This window comes from Ptychodera flava, chromosome 3, assembly GCF_041260155.1.
Source record: "Ptychodera flava strain L36383 chromosome 3, AS_Pfla_20210202, whole genome shotgun sequence".
In the NCBI taxonomy this organism is placed as follows: Eukaryota; Metazoa; Hemichordata; class Enteropneusta; family Ptychoderidae; genus Ptychodera; species Ptychodera flava.
In genome coordinates this window covers 29,553,383-29,565,961 of record NC_091930.1, presented here as the reverse complement: position 1 = coordinate 29,565,961, position 12,579 = coordinate 29,553,383, and positions in this window count along the sequence as shown.

Genomic DNA, 12,579 nt, shown 5'->3' with positions numbered 1-12,579 from the left:
TCAGACTCTTTAGGATCCCGTACAATGGTAATTTGCCAAATAGTTATAACCCTTCACAGCCAACGCACATTGCAGAACGAAATAAACGCACCAACGACTTCATAACAAAATTGCGATTTGAGTGCATGTTGAATTGATTTACATGAACTTGTAATGCATATTAACCAACTCAACGCCACTGTAAGATGTCGGCAAAAGGCAAGATGCTACCCTTGGATGTCGATGAAGATTACAAGGCCAGTAGAACAAAATTAGGTTGGGGAATTCAAGGAGTTTCGGTAAGGTTAATCAACAACAATGCAATAGTGATATCACCATTGATAAAGAATGTAAGAGCGAGAATTTGAAACCATTCTGCAATATGTTACCCAAACTGCCGTTATATTTTAAACAAATTGCAGATCATTTTATAACAAAGGATTTGCTTTTTACGATTCTGTGTTTTTACTACTTTGACAGAACCATTTATTTGTCCCTTAATAAACTTCATCTCGAATCACTTCATTGCCAATTAAAGAGTGTGTATGTGTTACAGGTTCAGACAGTTAATTTTGGCAAAAGGAATAAAATAATATTATTTTGCTAATCGAGTTTGGCTTAGCGGAGGTTGATTAAGTCATTTTCGTCGGGCATCTGTTCAAATGCACTCAGAATCTATAGAACCAAAATTTATAAAGATTTAGCGATGTATTGAACTTCATGCGTGACCTCATTTTAAGCAGAGATTGTCGACTTTTGTGGGGGGTCTCTCGTTCTTTTTATATACAGTGATAGGCATACCAGAAATTAGAATACCTCGCACTCACATGCTGTGTCTATCTGCAGAGGGCTAAAGGTGTCTAGGTGACAATGCAACCATCATGTTTGAACATGAAGAAAGTAACAATGAGTACATTTGATAAGAATATACAATACTAATTTATATCTATCACTGGCGGTAGCACACACTCGGATCACCTCTACAGTCACCTTTTCTTCCGATGGGGTGACAAGGGGGCAGAGTTCTGTCGATTGCCGGTACATCTCATTTAGCATGTGAAAAGATAAAAACAAATATCTGTTAATATTTAAATATTTAACAAAAAATAATACATACATACATACATATTGCAAGCGCATCTAAGGTTGTTTATCTTCGTTTTATTCGCTTTCACTACTGAACAGAGAGAGAGAGAGAGAGAGAGAGAGAGAGAGAGAGAGAGAGAGGAGAGAGAGAGAGAGAGAGAGAGAGAGAGAGAGAGAGAGAGAGAGAGAGAGAGAGAGAGGGGGGGAGATAGAGAGAGACAGAGAGAGAGCATGTATATTTGTTTGTTTGAAACTCCAATGACTGGGGGCCCTTGTTTGCTTACAAGTCAAATAGTGATCATTAGGTCTGAAAATGTATCACATTTTAATTTGTTTTCTTCTTTGATCTACACTGTATGATCTGTCGGCGAATCTTTGCAAATGCATGTCACTAGGACAGCGCATATATGTGAAACTATTTCATTAATTTGGATGCCCGTTTCCGTGCCTTTGACACCGTGTTACCGTGAACCCTTATCTCGATAAGGTAGAATGCGCACTCGGGGACAGACATTCGGACGCTCAAACCTTTACAATTTGCTTAAGGTCTACCACTTGTGTGGGTTCATTTTAGAGCTCTTTGTATAAGTATTTTATTCGATAGAATTAACAAAGGGATGGCGACCATTTTTATTTTCAAATATCGGTAAAGCCTAGGGAATTTTTTCTCCAGTATCAAAAATGCACGGTGACCACCCCATTTTTATTCATGATTTTGAAAGAGAAGGGTTAAAATATTCTTAAGAAAGTTTGGGCAAAAAATTAAGTCTTCCACCTTTGAGGTGCATACTACATTTACACGAAGTGTGGTTGTAATTAATACGCTGGGAGAATCATTTGTACATATAGGTAGGTATGCATAAAATGTTGAGTCTGGTAGCGGCCATTTCAAAATTGGATATGGTCCAAACTCGATGAAAGCATGGAAGGAGTTCAAAGAGTTGCCTGCGACCCTTTTTTACACCGAATATTATCCCAACCAAAGTAACAAGACTCCTGATTGAGTAACCGATCAGTTATTGCTACACCGAGGATTAAATTTACATCACAAATAGATTGATAAAATACCAATCTCGGCATGACCAATGAATCGCATGTTTTGAGGTTATCTTTTTTTTACAGTATTGGACCTTTTCACCCATAATCGCTAACTAATTATTCGCTGATAGGTTATTTTATCTTAGTTAATTGGAAATTTTTGTAACACTGTGTGGTGAGAGAGAGAGAGAGAGGGAGGGACGGAGGGACGGAGAGAGGATGTTATTTCATATCAAAGCTCATAAATTATACTTATCTTACAAATAAAAAAGTTTTGTGAGTACAGCACACAATAAATAACCGTCGACAAAATAGTTAACATGGTGCTGACTGACAAAGAAATTCGTTATTAAAAATCCTTTAACGGTTTTAAAACACCGCACAAAAGATGTAAGGTGTCTACATATATGACTTCGACTCGGATGAAAGGAGTGACAGATAGACAGGCCGTTAGAGAGGGAAACATACTGAAAATATTAGGTGAGCTGTAATAGTTCTTGTGAATCGTGTCATTTTATGAAATTTTTCGGTCTCCAAGTAAGAACACTACCAATATAAAATAGAATACTTAAACAAAATTCAGATTAGAGTGAATCAACAGCTTGAAACTGGTATCATTGTTATTGAGTAACGTGAACTACGGAGGTATGTAACAACAACTAATTAGTGTACGATTCTCTACAATATATTAACAGATGCCATTCCAACGGTCGTTTTACTGACCAGAATTTGTGAATGTCACGCAATCTGCAGGTTTCGACTTTTTGAGAATCTCAGCACATAAGCCGGATGTGCAATAACTGCCATGCAGTTGCACTTGTGACGATTGTGTGACATCAAACAGCAAGTGAAGTCTTCGGAGGTCAGTTAATAACCACACAAGATTAATGAAGCGATAGGTTTTGGCTAGCGAGTAAGTCTGTAAAATTAACAGCAAAGGGCTCCAGGCGTATATTGTATTAACTTCGAATCTAATGGAATGTCTTAAATAAGATATGAAACACTACTTCAACTTTTTCAGGGATATTTTTAGCAGACTACCAGATTTCGAAATAAAAAAATCTTGGAAAAAGACCTAGCCTTGAAAAGTATGAGAACCTTTGATTGTAACCGTGTCAACGTAACTAGCTATCAGCTATGTCCCAGGAACCGGGTTACTGCTGGCAACAAGCCTGGGGCTTGATTTGGTATCCCATGGAATTCCCGATATCGGTCAAAAAGTCAGATAAAAGTCTAATCAAAATGTTTGAGGATGTGCTGTACAACATATAATTAATAACCTTAAAGGACAGAATGGCCGAGGCCGACTGTACCTTGGTAAATATTCGAGTATAAAGGCCACTTTGCTTGCTTTTAAACATATTAATAGATCTCAGCAATACCAAACGTTTCATCTTTGGAGTACTTTCCATCCTTGTCAATGGAATGCTTTATTTGACTTGATTTAGTATGGTTTGAATAGTTTTCTATAAGAGGCTGTAAGCAGGGTAACCAAGGAAATGAGATGTGCTACGTCGTTTAGATTTTGACACATGCGCTGTTTATGTATACGTTGGGAGGTCGCAGAATACGGTTTCCCAATACCGATGAATAAAGCGGCACATTTTCAAAGGTAATCCATATGGGTCATCTAAAGAGTTGATTATTTTAACAGTTTGCGTTTGCCATAGTGACCTTTCGCTCTTGTTACCTAATGGTATAGTTAAACATTATTGAATAGTTACTGGGGTTTCTTACCTGAGAAAAGAAGACATGACCATAGGGTTCTTCCTCTGTTCTTCTGCCATTGGAGAGATGGTCAAGGACAATAGGAATCCCCTGACGATTCAATGCTGTCGTGCGAACCCTACAGTGTGTTAGCATTGGATCTGAAAAGTAAATACAATATTACCTGTAGGGGAGAAAAGTGTACTGACTGTATAACGCTGTCTTCTGTCCATTTTCCGGGAATAATTCATCAAGACATTATACTAATTTGTAAATGACAGTGATTTGCATTATTATTCATTACTGAGCCCCATGTTCAAATTGAAAAAAAAAAGATGGAGGAAGAGGAAAAAAGGTCACGTTCTAAATATATCATTGTCGTCGACACAACAAGCAAGGTAACGGGGATCCAGAAGTCGCCGCATAGGTTTTAGCTATCATTTGACCCGTAACGGTGTCCCAGAGCCATGTCGTCGGCTCTGTGGACATATTTCATTATTGAAGAAACGTATACGTAACGTGGCTGAGATCCGGGGATTCTCACTGCAGGAAAATGTATCGTTTCAGTGGTACCATTGCCCTCCATGGCTAAGTTATAATGACACTTCAGGTATCGTGCAGTGAAAAATGTCAATCAGACTCATATCGATCGGAGAGTATCCTAACCTTGCCATTGACCATGGCCCTCAATGATGATCGACGTTGGTTGGTAAAGGGAATTTTAGGTTTGGGAAGTAAGCACAGCGTATGTATGTTTTTAACGTAGGTCTATATATGCTTAAAATAAATAAAATGTCTTTAAAATGGTTGAATTTGAAAAGAATGCATACGCTTATTATTGCAAATGAATATTTAAGTTTTCGAGTACACGTGCTTGTTGTTTACTTGTACACGCGTACAGGGACGTCGAAGCCGAATGTTGATTGACACACACTCGATGGCAAAGCTTATGAAGTGTCAGGGGTTACCGTGCATTGAGACTTCAGCGGTTCATTAAGTTCATGTTGTACAGATGTTGCGACTTCAATGTGTGAGTACAATTTCTGTCGACCATATACCGTTAAATAAGTGATTCATTCATTCTGTGGATTTTGTTAAATTGAATTAACGATAGGGTATTCTATTCTCAGTGATTTTCATTGGGCAGGCATCTTGATACATTCCAATCTCGTCAGATTGCTTCTGCATCCTCAGGGACAGAGAGTCGAGCTCTCAAACTTATACCATATTTTTGACCTAACACATGTTAGGGCTCATTATCTCCTTATGGGATAAATACAAATTTCACCAGCTTAGATTTACAAAAATAAGGAATTTCACCCCTTCCCCCTACCAAGCGATAACACAGAGATGACGGCCATTTTGAATTTCAAATATCGGTAAATATTGGGTAATGTTTCTCTAGTGCCGAAATTGGAACCGTGACCCCCGATTTGCATTCTTGATTTTTAAGAGGATGGATAAAGCTTTGCTTCCGGAAAGTTTGAGTAAAGTTTTGAGTCTGTCAAATTCGAGGCGTGAACTACCTGAAATTTCTAAATATCGAATACCACCCAGCACGATTAAACGCCCTTGTAACATGATCTCTTGGTCACGAAGTCTCACCCTGTAGCATACACAAATAAAATGATACATTGTTGGTGACTCTAAATTTAAGGAACAATTCACCATGACGACGCTGAGATTTTCTGAATCTTTAAGTGCTGGTATTGTGTAATTATGGTACGACGTTTGCCTCTGTGGACTCATTTTAAGTTCCTGGAGAAAATGGAATGTTCACCGTTTGTGAAACTCTAAATTTCACTTGTTCCTCAATGCACTTACACGGATGCGGGAAAATGTTAGGTATATATTGTCATAATGGAATTTTGCATGAATTCCCCGATTTTTACGGGTTTTTTTGAAAAAGAAATAAGATTTAAATATACCATGAGGAACGTCAAACCACTTTGTGAAACGCTCCGTATAAGGAGAGCTATGGTAGAATATATTTCAATGGATTCTTACAATATACAGTAGAATACAAAACGTATCAATATGCATCCAGCATTTTGGATACAGGACTATGTTATATAATATAATCCCTCAGTATCAAGCAAAACTACATATTATTATCAGTTTGGTAGAACTCAAAATTGAAGCAAGCATAAGCCTTTGTGGGTTCAAATCTCTTTGGCATAGTGAACGTGTTAAGTCTTTCGGTTTGAAGGGGCATTTTACATTCAATCGCACATTTGTCCCGAGACACCTTTCTTCGTCAATTATCAAAAAGGTTTAGGTTGCTTATATATCAGGTCTCGCGTACAGCGAGAGTTTTGAAATATTTTCGCCGTGACGTGCGCCGATCAACACTAACAAGTTTATATTTTTGCTGCGTTCTCAACATCAGATTTTGAGAATGTTCTACGGATTTCATCAACCAAAGGACATAAAACAGTGACCATTTCTTAATTACCTTCTTCGGATGTCATTGCCCGGCAGTCCTAGCGACAGATTGACATATAAAGGTGCTGCGGTTGTAAATACTCATCGGTACACCGAGGAGAGTTTTTGGGCAACGGGGTCATTCTGTGGTAAGCATCTGAATGGACGGCATCGGAAGTTTCCTTTTATGCAGATCAGAAACATCGTTAGCTTTGAAAAGAAAACACAACTCTAAAACTTAAGCCATATTTGTCGGCCTAACACTTCTTCGGGCTAATTATGAAGCTTATCGGGTAACAAAAATTTCACCATCTTAGATTTGCTGATGTCGGGAATTTCCCTCATGGAGATACACAGGGATGGCGGCCATTGAATTTCAAATATCAGTAAATATTGGCTAAATGTTTGTCCAGTTCCAAAATTTGCGAGGTAACCTCCGATCTTCAATCTTGAGAAAGTGGTTAAAATTTTGCGTTCGGAAAATATTAGCAAAGTTTAAGTCCTTCAATTCGAGGTGCAAACTGACCTGAAATTTTAAGAATATGGACTCGAATCAAGCACGGTTGAACGAACTTGTAACATCCTCTATTGCAAACAAAGTGCATCCTGTAGCATACACACAAAATGAGAATTTCTTATGACTCTCAATTTTAGGAAGAATGCACCACGGGGACATATTTTGTGATTCCGAAAATAAATGTGGAGTATATATGTTTATGACACGATACTTGTCTGAGTTCATTTTAATTTCTTCGGGAAAATATTATCAAGAGTGCTATGGCAGAATCCATTTTGATAGATTCTTATGATATAACAGTAGAATCCATGAGTGTATCCAGCACCATCCAGCATTGGGAATCCAGAACAAGGATACATGATATATTCCCTCAGTATCCGGAAAAACTGACAAGTATTCTCACTTTGGTAGACTCCAAAATTGAAGCAGACGTAATTCTTCGTGGGTTCAAATATTTTGCATAGTGAACGTTTCAAGTCCTTCGGTTTGAAGAGGCAGTTTAATTAAATCAAACTTTCGACCAGAGACACCTTTCTCTGTCGATTATAACAATCTCCGGATTGATCACATATCAGGAGTCGTGTCCACGGAGGGTTTTGAAATATTACACCGTGCACCGATCGACACGACGAACAGATTTGTATGTTTGCCATGTTATCAGCATCAGACATTGCGTATATCCCTGATGATTTGACCCGTAAAAGGATATAAAACAGTGACTATTCCTTAATAACCTTCTTCGGATGTTTTCTGCTCAGTTAGTACTAACGGCAGGTTGACTTATGGAGGCGATTGTGGCTGTACTGAACGCGTTGATACACCAAGAAGGGTTTGGGGGCAACGGGGTCATTCTGTGGTCAGCATCTGTACGGACCGCATCGGAAGTTACAGTTCACGCAGATCAGTATTATCATTAGCTTGGTTGAACTCTCGAACTTATGCCATATTTGAGGACAAACACTTGTATGGGCTCATAATGCAGCTTATAGAGAGAGTAAATAAAACGTTTACCATCCTAACAAAGTTATGACGACCATTTTGAATTTCAAATATCGGTAAATGCTGGGTAATTATATGCCTAATTCTGAAAATTTGCCAGGTCAACCCCGATTTTTATTCTGAATCTGAATCTGATCTGAATTTTAAAGAGGATGGGTAGAAGTTTGCTTTCAGAAAATGTTAGCAGAGTTTAAGTCTTTCGATTCGACGTGCAAACGCTCCCGAAATTTCAAAAAATATGGACTCCAATCCAGCAGGGTTGAACGCTCTTGCTAATATGTTCGTCTCTTGTTAACAATCGCATCTTTTGAACACACATATAAAAGGAGACATTTCTGATTACTCAATTTAAGAAAAAATCACCACGGGTCATATTTTGTAAATCTCAAAATGTTAAGGATATGTTTATGGTACGACGCTTGCCTAGGTTCATTTTTAATTTCCTGGAGAAAATGAAATGTTCACTAGTTGTATCCAACACAATTCGATTTTCAAATATTTTTCAGGAAATGCTCTGGAAATATTTTTTATAAGAATGGGATTTTGCACCATTGTCCCTGAGTTTCACTCTTTTTTGAAAAAAAAAAGCAGATTCAAATATTCCCTGAGGAAAATCAAACCACCATGTGAAATGTTCCGTATCAAGAGAGCCATTGTAGAATCCGTATTCATAGATTCTTACCATATAACAGTAAAATCAACGCGAGTATCCATTACAATTCAGCACTAGGAATCCAGTACTAGGATACAATATATACTTCCTCAGTATCCGGCAAAAGTGACAAGTGTTTTCGGTTTGGTAGACTCCAAAGTAGAAGCAAGTATAATTCTTTGTGGGTTCAACTCTTTGGCATAGTGAACGTTTGAAGTCTTTCGGTTTGTAAGGGTATGACCCGAGATACCTTTCTCTGCTGTTTATAAAAAAAATGTTTGTATATGTCTTGATTATATATCAGGGCTCGTGTCCCAAAAGAATTTTGAAATATTGCGCCGAGACGTGCACCGATCAACACGAACAGATTCATGTGCTTTAATTTGCTGTGGTCTCAACATCAGGCGACGAGAAAGTTCCTCGGATTTGGCCCTTGAAAGAAGATACAACTATGACTGTTTATTGACTATCTCCTTCGAAAGTTTTTTCTCGGTTAGTCATAACGACTGGTCATTATATGAAGGCGCTGTGGTTATAAATACGAATCAGTACGCCGAGAAGTGGTTTAGGGGCAACGGGGGTCAATCTGTGGTCAGCATCTGGACGGACCGCATCGGAAGTTTCCGTTCACGCAGATCAGTATCACCACTGAGCTTTGTAGAAAAAAATGAAAACGTCTCAAGAGTTAATTCAGACTTGTGATCTTTCATCTTTGTACACGAATTTACTTATCTCGGGGCGTGTTTCCCAGGCATATATGTCATATCTTCACATAACTATATTTTTATATGTTGTTCCCGCTTAAAAAAACAAACAAACAAACAAACAAATATACAGACACCACCAGCTTTGCTTATTGCATGTGTCAATTATATCCCTATGATACGAGATCGTATATGACTTTTAGTCTAACGGTCCGACTTCATTGCTCCCTTGAAGCAACAGGCGAGAAGTCACCATGTGTTACGATACTCAGAACGTTCTGTTGGAGCTAATCCTTTAAAACTAATCAAATATTAACATTCCAAGTTGTTATAAAGCAACATAAAGCTGGAGTGGTCTGGGGGTCGTTACAAACAGGGTCAAGATTGGGTCATACGCAAGGTTTCGCGTGCTTGACTGTTTTCATGTTACATGCGTATCACTGAAAACAGTAATCAGAACAGAAACGTCTCTTTCACTTCCATAATTAACACGAGTGTGAAATTCTGCAATGATGCAGTCTTTTTATGTATTTTTTTTTCAAAAATAGTAAACAGACATGTGTAAGCTAGAAGGCTTCGCGTTGAAGTCTATTCAATTGCGTATTATTATATGTGGTTTTTTTTAATGAAAGCGGTCAAGTAATTGGAAAACTTGCATATGTAAAACTACTTTTTGAACCGCTCACTACTTATATCTTTGAAAATTTTGAGTGGGCGCGAAACCAAGGATTGAATTTTTATGGCCAGGCCTGACGAGTCATGGGCCAATGATGTCAGTACAGTTTACAACACCGTATTTGAATGGTTTATGGTCCCGCGGGCATAATTTCTAGCAGTAGATATACCTCATCAGCCGAAAGGTTCTGCGCGCCTCTGCGGTTATTGCTTGTCTTTGAAATCGAAAAAATAAAACGCTTGGAACGTCTTGGTCTGCTAATTATAGTTTTCAACCATTAAAACAGCTCCATGGGCAAAGCAAAGCTATGTTCATTGGAGTAAACTATGTAGTTCATTACATTGTGTTGGTCTTTCTGAAGTATGTCCAAGGTGCTGAATACCGACACAAAGGACCTAGGATATCATGATAAAGATGCTACCCAAGTCGGATTTTCCTTGATGGTGTCGCGTAACGAACATTCTCTCATGAATTGTCAGGCATGACACCAAAGTGTTTTCCTTAGAGTGTTTGCCTCAATCGTTTAACACCAATATAATATTGGCATGTATTGTTATTTAAAAGCAATATACATGTCCTGGCTGAAAAGTGTTTAAGGGCTTCACTAGAATCGGGGTCATGACTGGGTCACGCTGGATCCTATAATAAACATTTAAACTGTTCCCGATTAAATGAATGGCGAAGTCGATCTCTGTCAAACTTAATACCCAACTTTAACAAGGGGGTATGGATGGGGGAGTTTTATCGCATCGAAGGTGTTGAATGACTGGCCGCAATACACATAATTCCTCAAACAAAAACCACACGTTCTGCAACACAATATACAAATATGTTGACCGATAACGTTAATAGCTCATAATTGCTAGCACTTTAAAAATCCGTGGGAAGACGATAAATATTTTACGATCAATCAGTCAACGGCTACGGCTCACAGCCAATATCTACACTCATTGTTTAGTAAAAGAGATGTCATATGACTCAGCAGGCATGCCCTGGTCCGCGATCACGGTCCCAGCGGTGTTGTTTATAATGGGGCTAGGTCTAGGGTTGAACACGTTTTTGCACATGTTCATGACGACACTATTTTCATGCATCGCCAAGTTGAGGGCCTCCACAGGCGTCAGTGGGCTAGGTAGTTTGCCAGATCGACCGATTTTCTGCCCGTCCTATCGATCCCATACTCGATCTGCCCGCCACTGAAACCTAAATACTCTAAGGTGTGGAACAGAATCACTCAATTTACACATAACCCTGGTTTTCATTAATCCGCCCTCTCACACAAAACATTCAGAAATAGATTCTCGTATACCTTGTTGAATCACAAATTTAAATATTTTAGAAAATCACGCCAATGAAAGTGTTGCTTGCATCGTCTTCAAGAAATCGGTAGTATTTTAAGGCCAAACGTAGTGAACCTTGGCATGAAGAACAATTCTACAATAATAACGTTATTTTATATACTTATTCGGTCACGTCGCGTAAGATTGGTTCAATTATACTGCACCAGTGACCTACTGCAATGACCTTCCTTTTTATCGACAGAGTCGCTACCCGTATTACATAATTAACCAATCAGCAGAAGCATAAATTACGTCATAATTGTAGAATCGTATGGTAGAATTCCTGAGCAGCATGCAATGTCGTCAATTCCCCCCTGGAGCAAAGATTTGCTCGCACTGTGTACGCTTTGCAGTGACCATATTTCTTTATAGAAATTCTAATGCCCGATGGAAATGGACTTTCCATAGAAATATGCTCTCCGCTGCTGTATAAATTGACGGTCATAGGTCAAACGTCTGAATTGAAATTTATTGTTTTGAACGACCCCAAACCATAACCAATCGGCAGCTTGCCATCGAACAGTTTACACTTCAAAACATCGATTTTTGATGAATCTGTACAATGACAAGGTGGGTTTTGGGATGGAGTGATGTCGGTTGAAGTGGCAAGCGGGGCGATGTGGTTTGAGAAGAGAAGGTATAGGGAAGTAATGGTTAGGTTTGGCATGAAGAGGGCTCGAGAGTATGAGTCCCAGCCTCCAAAAGCAGTTACAAGCAACTAGTACTGCCTGAACCTAAATGTATTCCCCACTATTATAAAGGCATAGCGAGGATAAGATTTTTTTTCAGTGGGTTTCTGGATTTAACGCTTTTATTCGAGATAACTTGGAAATTAGTTCATTCGAGATTGTGTCCTTAATCACATTTCTTGTCTGCGAAAGGTCACTTGAGGTCTTAAAAACATCACGTGAAAGACCTGGTAATCGATACCACTGTTTATGAGATTCGTTCAAGAACCTTCTAAGAACATAGCCGTATTGCGCAATTTCAAAGCGAGTCCAAGAAAACAACTGGCTTGAATTCAAAATGGACATAGCATTTGCACAAAGGGGCGCCTTTACATTTCTTTGACTTTTCTTTTTTCTCATTTGTTTCAGGTTATTCTTCACTGCTATGTAAAACGTTGGATTTCTCACAAATTCCAATCAAATTTCAACTGCCCAAAAAGTGATACATGCATGAAAAAGAAAAACACTGTGTACTAACACTTTATCAATCAAATTACTCGATAAAAATCAGGCACAAACATGTCATTTTTGTATTTTTTCAATCATAGTCGATGAAGAGTACTCATCCATCCATTCATCAACCAACCTACATACCCGCACTCCCACCTACCTGGCTGCCTGCCTGCATGTACTAGACCATGTCAGGGAAGAAAAAAAATAAAGAAATCCAAGCAAACACCATGACCACCGCGGCAGCAAACTGGGCGATATATGAACGTTGACAGTGTC